Consider the following 16,400-nt stretch of genomic DNA (forward strand, 5'->3'; position numbering starts at 1 on the left):
GGCAGCGGGTCCAGAGATGGAGAGCACAGGGGCGGGGGGTGGTGCAGGATGGAGCAGGTGGAGAGGGAGGGTACTGGGGACAGAATGGAAACCAATTATTCTGCTCCACACGTGTAGAGTTTGTAAGACACACAATTAGCCCTTTGATTTGCTGGTCAGGAACTCAGAAGAAGGTTCCAATTTGAGTTAGACATTTCAAGAAGACCACACCCCATAATTTCCACATGTTCAGAGGCTACTTGCCCTTATCCCCAACAGCACTTTGCATTACTTTTGGTGGTCTGGGTGGATTCAGTGAAATGAAGCTTTGAGAATCTGGAAAGCCAAGATCTCAGAGAGGACCAATGCCGTGTTTCAGTGAAAGGAGACTGGGGAGTGAGTCTTGAATCTAATTCAGTAGTAACCCTAAAGCCCCAATGCATAGGAAACTTGCAGTTATTAAAAGAACAGAAACTGTAGGGTCTAGAGTACTCTCATCAAATAAGACCTTAGGAAGGTGTTGTCTTATTAGTTTATGTTAAGAACCGATTAATAGCAGGAGAGAACAGGGCCTCGGGATTTTTTGAGCAAACAGAAGTCCTGTGACAAGACTGTTTAGTTGAATGTGTAGGACGTGTGTTATTGTCCACGAAGGTACATACGTGGTACGCCATTTTCATTTTCTTTGCTTATGCCTCTTGTTCCTGGCTTTGAGTACCATTCATTCACTGTTTTATTGACCGCTGGTGGTTGAATCACTTCACTGTGCTGTGTGCTGGGAACATGCAACAGTGATTAAGATGCAGTCTTTGGTCTCGAGGAGCTCTCATCCAGTGGGGAGGTAACTTTATGAACAAACAACATGATGAGGGCTGTGCCTGAGCTGTAAGTAGAAAGAGAAAAGGCAGAAAGTGTTGTTAAATCTGGGGATGCTTTAGGAAGAGAATCAGAGCGTATATGATCTGGCCCCTCTTTCTCTCCAATATTGCCTGCAGCCATTTCCCACCCCAGATCCCTTCCATTCCGGTCCTAACAAGTTTCCTGTCATCCCTAGCTCAGCTCATTTCTCCTTGGCCCTATGATGAGCCACATGCCAGGCGAATATATGCATGACCTCCGAGAAGGAAGATAAACAATTCTGGTTACAGTCAGGTAGAATGTAAACTGGTATAAAACCAGCCACCTGGTTAGAAGAATCTTAAAGAAGATGAAAATGGGTGAAAATAACTGAAGATACACTTGAAGCTACTAATTAAGAATAAGATATTGGGCTTCCCTGGTGGCGCAGTGGTTGAGAGTTCGCCTGCCGATGCAGGGGACACGGGTTCGTGTCCCAGTCCGGGAAGATCCCACATGCCGCGGCGCAGCTGGGCCCGTGAGCCATGGCCGCTGAGCCTGCGCGTCTGGAGCCTGTGCTCCGCAACGGGAGAGGCCACAACAGCTAGAGGCCTGCGTACCGCAAAAAAAAAAAAAAAAAAAAAGAATAAGATATGAAGTAGTTAAAAACAGAGTAGAATACAATTTAGAGAAAAATAAGAACTCGAGAGACCTTATTAATAAAGGAAAAAGAAGCTAATAATATTGAAAATAACTAAAGGATAAACTTGGTTTTATGGCAGGAAAAGCTAAAACTTTAAAAATATGAGACATAAATATGATAAGGGACTGAAAAATGATAAGGTAAGATATATATTATAAACTTGAAAGAGATGTAAAATTAAGATAAAACCAGTTAATCTAGTTATTATCACCTCATGTAAACTCTCCGAATTTCTCATAATTAATGCCCAGGAAAGATAAAACATAAAGAAATATAAAAACAAGAGATAGGGACTTCCCTGGTGGTGCAGTGGTTAAGAATCTGCCTGCCATTGCAGGGGACACGGGTTCAATCCCTGGTCCAGGAAGATCCCACACGCCACGGAGCAACAAAGCCCGTGCGCCACAACTACTGAGCCTGTGCTCTAGAGCCCACGAGCCACAACTACTGAAACCCGCACACCTAGAGCCCGTGCTCCGCAACAAGAGAAGCCACAGTATAGAGGAGTCAGTGCACTGCAACGAAGAGCAGCTCCCACTCACTGCAACTAGAGAAAGCCCGCATGTAGCAGCGAAGACCCAACGCAGCCAAAAATAAATAAATAAAATAAATAAAATTTCTAAGAAAACAAAAGATAAAAAGTCACAGCACCACACAATCCGAGACTAAAAGATATTTAATCACAGAATCTAGTAGAGACTGTCCTTAATTACAAGGATTTTATAAAACCGGGACTAGAACAAATAGATCAAAACAACATGATTATATTATATTGGTAAACAAATTATTGACCTTTTAATGTACAATTATGATGGAAATGCATTTCTTTTCTTTTCTTTTTTTTTTTTTTTTTTTTGCCGTACGCGGGCCTCTCACTGTTGCGGCCTCTCCCGTTGCGGAGCACAGGCTCCGGACGCGCAGGCTCAGCAGCCATGGCTCACGGGCCCAGCCGCTCCGCGGCATATAGGATCTTCCCGGACCAGGGCACGAACCCGTGTTCCCTGCATCGGCAGGCGGACTCTCAACCACTGCGCCACCAGGGAAGCCCAACTCTATCACATTTTTATCTCTGATAAAAAAAACTTCACAAAGCAAAAAATAAACCTCAGTCTTGTCTAAAGGATCACAAAAATCTGAATATTGCAAATCAACGTTTGCTGAGTATTAAAGGCACTAACAATAGACAGGAAACTGCAATGTGACAACTTCTCCAGCAGGTGGCGATGCTGTGTAGGAAGAAAAGCTACCCTCAGGCTAGAGGAGAATGGAGGCTGGCTGGGGACAACCATCAGCCAACACTAATTGAACATTTCTAGTTTCCAGGCACTGCCTTAGGTGAGCAGTGAATCCAGTAGGAGTGAGGCAGTGTCCCTCAGCTTTGGGAGCTCACAGTCTTAGGGGAGAATGTGTCCTTGTCTGTCAGGCAAGGTCATTCATTCATGCTGCTCGTAAAAGAACTTAAAAACAAACCCCACACCTTGTGCATTGTTGGTAGGAATGTAAAGTGGTGAAAAACAGTAAGGTGGTCCCTCAAAAAATTAAAAACAGAATTACCATCTTATCCAGCAATTCCACTTCTGGGTATATACCTCAAAGAATCAAAAGCAGGGTCTGGAAGAGATATTTGTACACCGTGTTCATAGTACCACTAATCACAATAGCTAAAATGTAGAAACAGCCGAAGTGTCTATAGATGGATGAATGGATAAACAAAATGTGGTGTATTATACAATGGACTACTTATTATTCAGCCTTTAAAAGGAGGAGAATTCTGATCCACGCGCCAACATGGATGAAGCTTGAGGGCATTATGCTGTTGAAATAAGCCATTCACAAAAGACAAATACTGTGTGATTCCACTTTTATGAAGTACTTGGAGTAGTTGAATCCATAGAGACAGAAAGTAGCATGGTGGTTGCCAGGGGCTGGAGGGAGGGGAGTTAGCGTTTAGTTACAGAGTTTCAGTTTTACAAGATGAAAAGTGTTCCGGGGATAGATGGTTATACAATATGAATATATTTAGCACCATTGAACTGTACACTTAAACATGGGTAAGATGGTAGATGCTATGTTATGTGTACTTTACCACATACGCACCACCACCTCCGAAGCAAATTCTTCTCTGCCTGTGAGCCTGTCTGCAGTGTTTCCCCATATTGTAGGGACACAGGGAAATCCCTAAGGCAAACCTACACACATTTCCAGGCTGCACTCCTTGGTTCAAGACCTGGAAAGAGAGGGTGTGTTTACGTTTGCTTGGCTACCATAGTAGGTGTGGTCATCAATCCAATGACTGAATATGAAATTTGATGTCTCCCTCCCGCAGTTGTGACCTTTCAAAGGTGTAGAAAAAGAAGACAGTCACCTGCCCTAGAGCTGCAGACCCAGGAAGCAAAAAGAAACCATAGTTTATTGTTCTACTCTGGGCCAGGCATTCTACTTTGTAAGCATTATCTCGCTTAACCTTTATCAAAGAGACAGGATCAGCCATCATTCTCCCTTGGCAAGTAAGGAAATTGTGGCTCAAAGTTCACAATGTTACCCAAGATCCATAGCTAGTAAGCGTCAGGGGGGCAGGATCTGAGTTCTGACTGCTCAAATGGATGCTCTCTGTGTGGTCTGATGAGGAGATAACAGGTGTGGGCCGTTTGCTTATACTGCCCTTATGATGCTAAAATGCAGTTCTTTCCAAATGTGAATCAAGTGTTAGGGATCACCGGTGTCCCTTGTAAAAAATGAAATTCTGATTTGGCTTCGGCAGGGGATTCTGCACTTCTAATGAGCTCTTAGGGGATGCTAAAGGTGCTGGTATCACTTTGAGTAGCAAGACTTTAATTTGCAGAGGTTCCCAAACTTTCTCATTGTCTCAGCAGCTTTTTCTCAGGACTTTGGTTCAAAAGAAATTCCTATTCTGTTTTTTAAGTTGTTAGTTCCAAACAACTTACTAAGTATTATGTTCTAACAGCTTAGTAGCCATTAAACAATTATATATATGTAAATTGAAGAAAACTATCATGTTTTTATTTTACTCTTGAATAAGCACAATTACTTGCTAGTAGTGAGGCTGGAGATAGATGGGCCCCAGGCTGAGCAGCTGGAGTTTGTCCTCTGTGGACAGAAACTACAAAATAGCAGGGGTGGGGGAGAAGCCGTGCCCTGCCTAGATAAGAGATAGAAGACCACATATTCCTCATTCTCAAAGTCCAGGAGACCTTCCCAGCTACACACATGCAGAAAGGTTCCTTGAAGGTCAAAAAGAGAGGAGGCACCCCCGCATAGTAGAAGATGTCAACCTACCCATAGCCTACCCATAGGCTTCTTTGCTAGAATCCATCCTGGCTAAGAGATACACACGTACATATGGGAGGACCCTGAGATATACCAAATATGGACTCAAAACCAGGCAAAGCAAGATGCTTTGCCAAAGGAAACCCTAAGGAAATGCGCCATAAAAGTGATTCAAACTACCACGAGGGTGCGACTCTCTGAGCCCGCCTGTGCATCTATCCACATTGTACCCTTTCTCCGCCTAATAAACACTTTCCTTGTTTCACTACTTTCCGTCTCTATGTGGAAATTCATTTCTACACAGTTGATGGGCCAGGTCCTCGTCACCGGCCACTGGTCCCTGGTGGTCTGGGGGCTAGGATCCAGCGTTCTCACGGCCACAGCTTGACTTCAATTTCTGGCTGGGGAACCAAAATCCTGCTTCAAGCCTCTGCCGGCTGAGGCCACCCGAGATCAGTAGGATATATGCATACCCCGCCCCTGCACAGTTTCTCAAACCTTGGAATCAGCTTGGACGCCACCACCCTCCTCTCCTGTTCCATATTGATCTTTTATGATACTCGCTGCTTAGGACAGCAATTGTCAAAAATCCAGCTTCCAAAATCTACGACATCCTCAAAAGAAATTCAGTGCGTACTGGAACTCACCTTTCACACAGAGGCTCACAGATATCAAGTATTGCTGGATTTCCCTCTGAAACTTAAAACATCCCGAGGCATCCCAGAGCTTCTCGGTGCACAGTTTGGGAATCGTGGCTTTAAAGCACTCTGGCTTGTGTTAGAGAACAGCTGTGTGGAGACGCAGACTAGGAGCCAAGAGACCCTTCCACTAAATTACTCTGGGACTTCAGCAGGTTGCCAAGGTCTTGAGGCCCTTTTCTGACTCGAGAGGGGACCATGTGAACTGACCTTTAACATTCAGATATAATATCTGTGACTCTAATGATCTGTACACATGTCTCAACTCCCCCATAAGATTAAGCTCTTAGAGGGCGGGGGCTGAGTCTCATTCAGCATCAAATCCCACAGCACCTTCATCATAGTAGCTGTTCAGTAAAGACTTGTGCGATAAAGGCCTTTTGAAAACATCTTAATCAGTTTCCAGGGCTAGGGGGTGGCGTGAGGTGGAGGGAGATTTTATCAATTCTTTAATATCCAAAACATTTTTATGTACGATAGAAGCATTTTAGTGGCCAGTGTTTTAGCAGTAAGTTTAAAAGGATACATGCATAGGGGAGATATTTGTACCATGGAATTCCAGAAGGGCAGCAACAGAAATAGCAATTGAGGAGAACTCAATGCAAAAGCCTGGACTCCAGTTCCAGAACACCTGCTTACTACCTGTGAGGATTTAGGCAAGTGACTTGATTCCCTGTACCTCAGTCTCTTTATCTGTTTAATCTGAATCATAACATCTCTGCCTATAGGGTAATTAAGACTATTTTAAAAGGTGCCGCGAGTGATTGGTGAGTTAGGCATCCTTGTCATCCCACCACAGTGGGATCCCACCCCTCTCACCATCCCTGCCACAGAGGGGTGACTTCAACTGTCCACTATGTCCAGCAAATGACAGCAACTTCCAAAAGCCATAACCAGGAGTAGAGATCCCTGCCCAGCATCACTACTTGAATTATGGGGCTCAGATGTGATCCAGGTAATCGGAGAAGAGCCGAAAGGAGAAGACAAAGAGGCACTCAATCTCTATCCTTGTGAGAGGTGACAAATGGACCCCAGAATTTATTTCATAAATATTTATGTGTCCTTTGAGACAGACCCTTTCATCTTCATCTAAGGAATAAAAGAAAATGGACATCAGCAGAATGCCAATCATTCTTATTCTTTCCTTGGGACAAATCAAGCTATGGAATGGCTTTCCCTTAAAAATGGAAATTCCAAGCTCAGAACCTGATACTTCTCCCTAAAACGATAGAACCATTTCCAATCTCACCTCAGTATCAAGATGAATCACTTTTTCCACCCACCTAAGCCGTCCTCTTGTCCCCTAATTGATGAGACCTCAGGGTTCTACTAACCCTCTCTTTTGAGAATCAGATCCAAGAACATCCACCAATTAATCCAAAAGGTGTCCCTTGGGTTTACAGTTCATCATTATTGATTTTAGCCATATTAACTATTAAACCTAAAATAGACCAAACACATTTTGTGGGAATGAAGAACTCTGTGTGTGTGGGTATATTCATCAGAGTTATTCAGAGAAACAGAACCAATAACATACACACACACAATGAGAAAGAGAGAGCAAGAGAGAGAGAGAGAGAGAGGTTTTGAGGAATTAGCTCATGCAGTTGTGGGGTTTGGCAAGTCTGAAACCTGTAGGGCAGGCTGGAAGCCTGGAAACTCAGACAGGGTTTCTGTTTTGCAGTGTTGAGTCCAAATTTCTTGCTCTTTGGGAAATCTCTGTCTTTGTTCTCAAGGCCATCAACTACTAGATGAGGCCCAATGCTTTACTCAAAAGTCTACTGATTTCAATTAATCACATCTAAAAATTACCTCACAGCAATATCTAGACTGGTGTTTGACAAAACTACTGAATATGTTAGCTTACCCAAGTTGACACATAAAATCAAACATCAGAGTTGGTGTCCAAAAAATGACTTGAGTCCATCCAAAAAAGTGTAAAATCGGCTGTTTATTGTAATTCAACTGGTACCACCATAAGATGAATAAAACCACGCGGGAGTAGAGACTCAGGATGGAGAAACTTTCCCAGGTAAACGTCTTAGGAAAATGAAACACCAAAGTCCCTCCTCCAACAGCCTGTGTCTGGGCTTCCTGGCTGGGTGGGTGTGGAAACACCTGCACAGGTGTGTTCAATGCAAGGCAATCAATCTTTGGGTTGATGTACCCTTTTCGTCAATAGTTTCTCCTCCACTGGGGCGAGTCCTTTCTGAGTAACTCTCTGCTTTATCAGATCCAGAGGAGGGGTGGAGCTCTGGGAAAATAAACAATGCAAAATCGTCACTCAGGGAAAGTACTGTCCTCCTACCCATCTCATCCCTCTCCCTCGGACAGAACGTGAGTCAGATCAGCCTGGTGGCAAGAGGTTAACGTGTTGGAAGGTTGGCCCATGCCTGGAGTATTGTGAAAAAGGTATTCCTAGAAATATTTTGTCTACTTATTAAAAAGTATAATTCCCTCCCTCCCACCCCCCAAATGATGTTGTGTTTAGTTGTATTCGGAGGTGATTTCTAGCCAGTGATTGGCTGGAGCTTCTGAAAAGAGCTAAACTAACTCACCCATTGATCCTCAGGCTCCCTTTCCATACTTAGGGTCCTGCAGGTTTCCGTGATCTTGGCTTGCTGAGCTATGGTTCCTGATTCCCTTACCTGTCTCCCTCAGGGACCAACTCCCAATCCACACCCACCCCCAACCCCCAGGCAGCGAAACACAAACCACAGTGTCACCCCTTCCTGTAATGCCCACTCCATGGCTGACCGTTGATGGGACGATGAAGGTCCACGTCCTGTGCATGTCCTGCAAGGCCCTCCGTGGTCTGCCTCCCTGTAATTTTCTCATCTTATTTTCCCTAATCTCCTTGCATTTTCCGATCTAGTCATTAGATTTTCTGACCTACCAGGAGATTTTGGGTCTCCTTTACTTGTTGCTTCCTCCTTTCCTCTGCAGTGTCATTTTCTTTTCTTGTCCATCCTTCATATTCTTTTTTGCCTGGTGAAGGGGCTGAGGAGGAAGTAGAGTGAAGGGAGCAGAACGGAGATTGGAGATCAGTGATCCTGAATTGTTTTGATTGAGCTGAAAGGATGACATCAGTGTGTGTGTGTGTGTGTGTGCGTGTATGTGTTGAATGTGCACTTTGTGTAGCACAGTATCTGTTGGTGAACCACCTAAATGATGTAAACCAGGTCTCAGACACCAAGAGGAAAGTGATGGGAAAGAGAGGTGAACTAAGATTGAATTAATGTCTAGGGAACCAGAGGCTTTCAATGAATGATCTCAATTACTTGTCACATCAACCTGGAAAGACGGTATAACCAAACGATTTTTACAGACGAAGACACCGAAGCTAAGAGAGGTTCAGTAACTTGCCACAGAGTCGTTAGCTAGCAAACGACTGAGCTGTTAGTGGTACCCCACGGGTCTGGCTCCAAAGCTCCTCGTCGTACCACATATCCTTCTCAGTGTGTATTTGTGTTCTCAAATTATGTTTGCATGCTGTCTATACAGAATTGTCCTGAGGACAGTTTAAAATTTTTTGCATCCCAAAGGTGGCTCAATCAGAAAAACGTGTCTTATGTAGCTATATGGATCCCGGATTATAGGGAGAAGAGCTTTCGAGATCCTTTTCTGAGCCCAAGCATCCTTCACTTGCCAGATCCTGTTTTCCTTACTGGACTGAGCTTAAGATTTGGACCTGGCCTCTCGTCAACAATCTGGGTGGGAATTATCTGGGTGGTCACCCTCCCTTTCTCTAATACCCTTGGTGTGAGCCATTCTTCCCCAGTGGAAACAGGTGTGTCACCTACTGGGTGCTTTAGATTCAAAATCCGCAGGTATTGCTGAGATTAAATTTACTGCTGTTGTTCAATTTTAAAAGTATCATGCAACAGAGAAAATCTTCAAAAATGCAAAACATATCACACTCTTTTCTCCCACTGGTTCCTCAGCAAGTGTCTACCCTGTGAAGACTTGCGGTGTATCAGGAGTTGAGTTTTTATGAAATTTGTCATTCCTGCCAGAGCAAATCCTTCGAGAAGGAACAAATGGAATTCATTCAACTCAAGGTAACCCCAGACAAGGCCTGTCAAGTGGTTCTCTGGGCCGGGGCAGCTGTTTCCAAGAAAGGCCCACATGGAAGATGAGCTGTCCAGTGGAATGAAGACAGAAGATTAACTTTGTCCCTCCTTCTTGCCAGGATGAGGACTAGAACATTTCACGAGTGTTTTTACATTTAATCCTCACAAAAACCTAACAAAATCTACATGTAACATTTGTTTTTGCCAATGAGAAAGCAAGACTCTAAGGAGGTAAAGATGCAGGTCTAAGGTCAAGTCCCAAGTCAGTGGTGTGAAGCCTGAAACCAAACCAAGTCCACCTGATCACAAGGTAAAAAACTCAGGTTCTAGGCAGAAAGATTTATTCCCACAGGAGGTAGAATAAATTCTTTTGCTTCCACCCTACTTTGCTTTCATTCAGGTGTCCTTAGGTCTGAAATACTCCCTCCTTTCCATTCTTTTTCAAAGCAAGCCCAAATTTCACCTCCTCTGTGAATTTTCCTAAGACCTCGCTGACAGCACTGAGCATCCCCTGCCCCACAGCTCTTCCGGGCTCCCGGACTGACATTTGTTCAGCACTGAACATAGTGGGTCATCAATATTTGCTGGTGGCTCCCTCCAGGATGGTGTGAGCTCAGGGAAGCCTGGGACTGTGTCTGATTTTATCTCTGAACCTCAGCGCTCAGAAGACAGTGGATGATCCATAAACACTTGAGGAATGAGAGAACACATACATGAATGAATTAACATAAATTCCAGAACTTCAGAACAGAAAATTGACGACAAGGACTGTGAAATAACTTCCAAAACAAGACAGTCAAAAACAGAACCAGATAAAACAAATGCTGCATCTCTCATACTTTGGGGATTTGGTTGGCCTAGAATGACCCTTATTAGCAAATGGAAGAAACAGGCTGGTGGCCTGTGGGCTGGTGGGTTGTGCCTTGGGAGATCTGATTGTCTTCACCCCAGAGAGAAGTGCTGGCTTATTTTCTTTCCTGGAGGACAGGTGGCAGCTCCAGGCTCCCCTGGGCCCCATGTCCTCCATCAGACTGCTTGGATGGTTGATTCTGTTGCCAACCACAGCCTCCTGAAGTACAGAGGTTAACATTCCAAACCTGCACTGCCCAATACAATAGCCACTACCCACATGTGACTGTTTAAATTCTTCAAAATCAAGTAAAATTAAACATTGAGTGCCCTGGTTCATTAGCCACATTTCAAGTACTCAGTTGGCACAAGGTGCCCACCGTATTGGACAGCACAGACCTAGAACATTTCCATCATTACAGGGAGTTCTATGGTCAGCGCCGTTCCAAATAATTTCGTGTTGTTTCCTAATTTCAGCACCGTAATAAATGAGCCCTGTAGTTGGGATCCTATCATCTCTGAATGACAAACATAATCTTTGCTCTAGAATTCTCTTTTTGTTGACTTCTTCCTCTACTCCTCTCAGTCAGGGTTGAGATTGAAATGAAATGGACCCCAGAATGTTCTGCCTCTTGACAAGCCATCGTGTGCTTGGCTTTGGTTGGAAAGAACATTTGGGGTTGAGACTTATATGTGTACACGCAGATACACATACAAGCATTCTACCGGGGATTTGGTGATGGAGCCTGTGTCTTTAAACCTCTTGGGAGAAACCAAGAATACTCTTTTCTCGCTAAGATTAATATCTCATAGACTGATAGGAATTTTTTTCAGAGGCAGGGTTTTGTCAAATCATGTATTGATTCTCTGGAACTCCACTACACCTGAAATAATGCTTTTAAAGTACTAAAAAATATATAAATATTTGTACTGTTGGCAAATGTACATTGCTCTGTCACCAAATACCCAAATGCAGAAGAAAACAAAGGCTTCCTTTCTGTTTTGGGTCATTAGAGCAAAGCCCTAGGAGGGGATTTATAACTACACAATTACAAATTATGAATGTGCATTTGTTCAAGAACTACACCCTGTTGATTTGCTATTTGGTTTTCTTATTGCTGGCTTTTTGCTTTGCTCTGTAGGAGAGCGACTGCAGATTTGGCTTCTGCTCAGACTGAGGAATCGCCAGGGATGTTGGTCCTATTCAGAAATGCACAGGGTATATCAAAGACGGAGCTTGCAAACGTGCATATTAAAACCCATACATTACCCACACAATGAAAACCCTCAACCCACTGGACACGGGAAGCTTGGGGCTGAGTGTGAACGGAGGCCTCTCATGCTGGAGGCAGCTGAAGGAATGCTTGACCTCCTTAATCATCTAGTTACAGGGCTTCTGACCCTGCCTGGCAAAGTCCTAGTGTTTCCTTAAAGGCCACCGAAGGAGGTGATGGGAGGAGGAGGGAAGGAGGGGGTGACCACGGGGCTTCCCACTGTACTCCTACTCAGTTCTTCAGATTCGATGTGTTCTGCATACTAATAGCCTTCTCAGTATGATTTCCCTTCAACAAAAGGATCCCCCAAACACTGGATAATGGAAGCAAGAAGCTTTCCTATGGGATTTTCCTATGGGATTAAGGGGCTTAGGGAGGAGCGGGATTGGCCATGGTACTTGTTTTCTTTCTGGGTAGAAGGCTTAGAGTGATGGGTATTGGCTGGTATGCCTCAAGCCTTTTCTATGTGTGATGGCTCATTTCAATGAATGTGTGGAGTTCATTCTTGTTCCAGCTACTGCCTTTCAGATGGAACACAGAGCCATGTGGTCATGCAGTGGGATGGGGAGGGAAGGTAACGTGTGGCTGGGGAAAGGATGGGGGGATCAAGGAAAGAGCTATGTTTCCCGGGACAAGTGAGAACTCAATACCAAGAAATTATAATAGCATTGACCAGGGCAGTAAAGAGCTGTATCGGTCACTCAGCATTGAAGGACAACCTCGTCAACCCTACAAGAACTCTGGGAAGTCTTCTTTTTTGAATTTCCTGAAATGGGTACTCTTATGTTATTAATATTCACCTTTTAATTCCAGCAATCATCCTGCTAAAAAATCTGGTTAATGAAATTGTGTGGTGAATATATACTGTTTGAGAAACACTGCAAAAAATGGTGAAGGAAACAGGTGGCCAGACTTGCTGAGACTCACAGTACGGGCAGACAGCTGTTCTCTTGCCTGCTAGGGGCAGATTTATCAAGGAGTTAATAAAGCTTAAACTCCAGGGCCCCTCACTAGCATGTACCCTCTTGAGTTCTGGGGGTAGCTGGGAACCACAGAGAGTTCAGGGAGGAGGGAAAGCCAGGGTGCCATCAGAAAATATTTCTGGTAAATTGCTAAAGAAATTGCAGAAGAAAAGCACCCAGATATTCAAGATTCCAGAACCTGGATCTACCACTGGGCTCAACCTCTCCCCAGTCCCACATCCTCCCCACCCCATCTCCAGGTTTCACACACCTTTCAAACTCCTGTCTCTTAACCTGACTTTGTCTGTATCGCTGCTGCTGTTTGGCGGCCCCGTGCTGGTAACCGAGGGTCAGTTTGGTATAAAGGCTCTAGTTATATAACCCCAGGAGGGGCACAACCTTGACTCTACCAGAGGATGTTTCAGACACTTTCCCCCTAAGGCGATCCCAGGACCCGTGACAAGCCGGTAGGAACCACCCTGGGTGCCCAGCAGCTAGGAGCTGCAGAAGGGTGTACACAGTGGTCACTCCTCCACACCCAGCTGCCAGGATCACAGCACTCGTGAATTCGGAGGGCTGAGTTCCCATCCTGGCTTCTCCTCCAAGTCAGTTTCCTTGGCTATTTAGTTTTCTTACAATTGCTTTCGAGGATCAAACGAGGCAGTAGAGGAAAAAGATTGAACAAATGCAAGGGCTGAGAGCACGCTGTTCTTTTCATGAAGGGCATTATTTAAGTAGTGATTAAACAAGACATTTTAAATATAGATTATACATGATTTGATGGATAAATATTGTTTTTCTGGAGCACTAACACATAATCGTAAGGATGTGAGGATCTGTGGTTCGCTGTTTTTATGCAACTCTCAAAATTCCCATTTGGCGCCAGGTGGGAAGAGTGACGTTGGTTCAGAGGAGCTCAGTTATCTTCCATTTTCTGCTGCTTCTTCTCAGCAAGTCTCCTGAAGACGAGGAGTCTCACGTTGTTGGAAGGACCTGCTACTGTAGGTTAGGAAATACCTATCCTTTCTTCTTGAGAAAAATAAACTGATATCTTGGATTTTTCCAGGGCAGACCACATTTCAAATACTGCATTGTTTTCCCTGTAAATACACTTATCTGGGGAGAGTCTCCTGCCCTGATTTTTGGGGGTCAGGAATTACGGTCATTATTGTGTTCTGAACTTCTGTGAAGATGATACCTTAAGGCCAGTTCAAAGGCAATCCTGTGTCCAGGAGACCAGGAGGAGGAGATTTTCAGTCCATCTATTTTTGTCTGCATTTTGTCTTCACTGCCTTGGGGAGTTTTCTGAGTAAGTCTTCCACACTTAGAAATTACAAGTGACAAGGGAGTCTCATTTACACAAGATGACAGAGAGTCTACACAATCCATCATGTAACTAGGAAAAGTAAGTGCTCGATCAACCTATTTTCACAACCACATGTCATCTAAGTCTATTCTTGTTTTAAGAAAACAATGTGGACAACACGGGATTGGGAGGCCTGCAATTCATTTAATTGCATTTAAAAGGAAACGCTGCTTAAGTCCTTTCCCAGCACCGGTTCCGGCCTCTCCAGGTGATAATTAAGCATTAGAAGCTGGCAGTGTGATCTCAGGCAGCAGCTTTTAAGGAGGATCTGGATTTAAATGAAGCCACCAGTGCTACGTGCAGCTAAGAGTCTCATGTCTAGCGCCTCCTCTTCTCAGGCAGCCTGGGCTTGGGGTAGATGCCGTCAGAATGAACAGATGGCGAACTGATTTGCCAGTTCTGTTGGGATGCCTTTAGCTGGGGCCTTCTTTCTGAATGGACTCCCATGTGATGCTCTTTAGTTTATTAATATGATCATTATTTAGTTGGAGGGAAGTTATTCACAATGTATTGAAAACCACTTTAATCCGAATGTAATCCTAATCATTAAACGTCTAATTTACCTGCCTAGAAAAGGGCTACATGCATCGAGGGAGGTGAGGGAGATTTGGCTTCAATCCAAATCGCCCAGTGACATCCAGCGTTGGTTAGATATTCTGACTGGCTTTGTCCCTCACCATTTCTGTGAGTGCTTCTTTGAGGCTGGGAGGATTACAAAGACCATCTTCCTGGAAAGAGGAGGGCTGGTCTTTCAGTTAAGGCTATTGCAAGTGACTCCCTACTTGAAGTATTTCTTCAGAGGCTCTGATTCAATTCCACATAATTGCTGCTGATTTAATACCCAGGCAATGGGGATTTGGCAATAGAAAAGGCACAGTCCTCACTCTGAAAATGTCTTAAAATAATCCTGTTACAGACGAACAAGGCTTTTAAGCTTACTACACCCTTTGCCTTATATTATCTCATTTAATTCTCAGACTATAAAGGCAACGTGGGGATTATTAACCTCATTTTCAAGATAAAGAAACAGACTCAGAGAAATCCAGGGACTTGCTCAGTGTTGCACAGTTGGGGCAAGAACCCGAGACCTTTGTCTCTTCAACAGCCAGTCTACTTTCCACCCCACCCCAGGAATCAGAAATGAGGAGAGCTTTTCTGAGCACCTGCGAGTTTATTGAGCACAACCGGTTGGCATGGCTGCAGGTACACCACGCTTGTACGGCAAAGCTGATAGAATGAGAGTTCATCTGTGTTTTCTTACTAAGAATCCCTTGGTGGTGAGGTAATCCTATTATCCACATACGTGTAATTGCATTTGGCTTCTTAAAGACTTTATGGTGGCCTATTTCACCACTTAGGCTTCAACCAGCAGCCTGGCCACAATCTTTCTCCCCTCTTCCCAAAGCTGTGATTGGGGCCACCGCTAGTAAAAGTGGAGTGGGATCAAAAACGGAAGGATCATTAAGGATGCAAAGTATGGGTCTTCAACAGGGGTTCCACACTCCAATGTGAAGGCTGGAGGGTGAAGTCAGTAGGTGAAATATGCCAGGGGGGGCAGATGGAGCGCTGGAGAATGTATATTTCTCCTAAAAGGACATCTGGTACTCAGTGCCCGCTGATGGTCTCCACGCTTCTAAATCAGGCTCAGGTTGCCAGACCTTGAGATGGTTTCTCAAGAGAATCTGGAAATCTAGGATTTTATGTAAATTCTCCTGATTAGATTATTAAATATTAATGTTGATTCAAACATTTTTAAACCTCTGTGGGTCAAAAACAAACAAAACAGTCCTTGAGTCTCTTTTGCAGCCTCTTCTCTTTATAAGTGTGATATAGGGTATTTATAAGTGTAAAATAGGGTATCTTTAGGAGAAATGCACCCAGACATAGCGATGCATCTTAGTACCAGAAGCATCTTTATTACCAGCAGGGTCCTGTATCTTTTCCACATTTGTGAGAAGGACAGAAAGACAGAAGGGATTAACAAACTATTGGAGTCAGGGTGTATACAGAGCTTCCAAATTATCACTTAGGCAGGATCTCTTTGAATATCCACCTTTATACCTTTGAACGACAGCTTTCGTTTTTCCCCATGTCCATCACCTGATAGATGAGGCCCTCGTGCAAAACCTTCTCATGACACTCACAGACGGCAGGCTGGGGCAGGGGTCATACACAGACTCCTGCTCGCTAGCTAATGCCACATCTTCCCCTCGCATCCAAGAAAGCATATTGGGGTCTAAATAAGTGAGATTGCTAAAAGTAGAGGTATGACCTTCCATTGATCTTAATTAAGTTTTTAAAAAGTAAATTCAGGGCTTCCCTGGTGGCGCAGTGGTTGAGAGTCCGCCTGCCGATGCAGGGGACACGGGTT

This window comes from Phocoena sinus, chromosome 9 (assembly GCF_008692025.1).
Source record: "Phocoena sinus isolate mPhoSin1 chromosome 9, mPhoSin1.pri, whole genome shotgun sequence".
Classification (NCBI taxonomy): Eukaryota; Metazoa; Chordata; class Mammalia; order Artiodactyla; family Phocoenidae; genus Phocoena; species Phocoena sinus.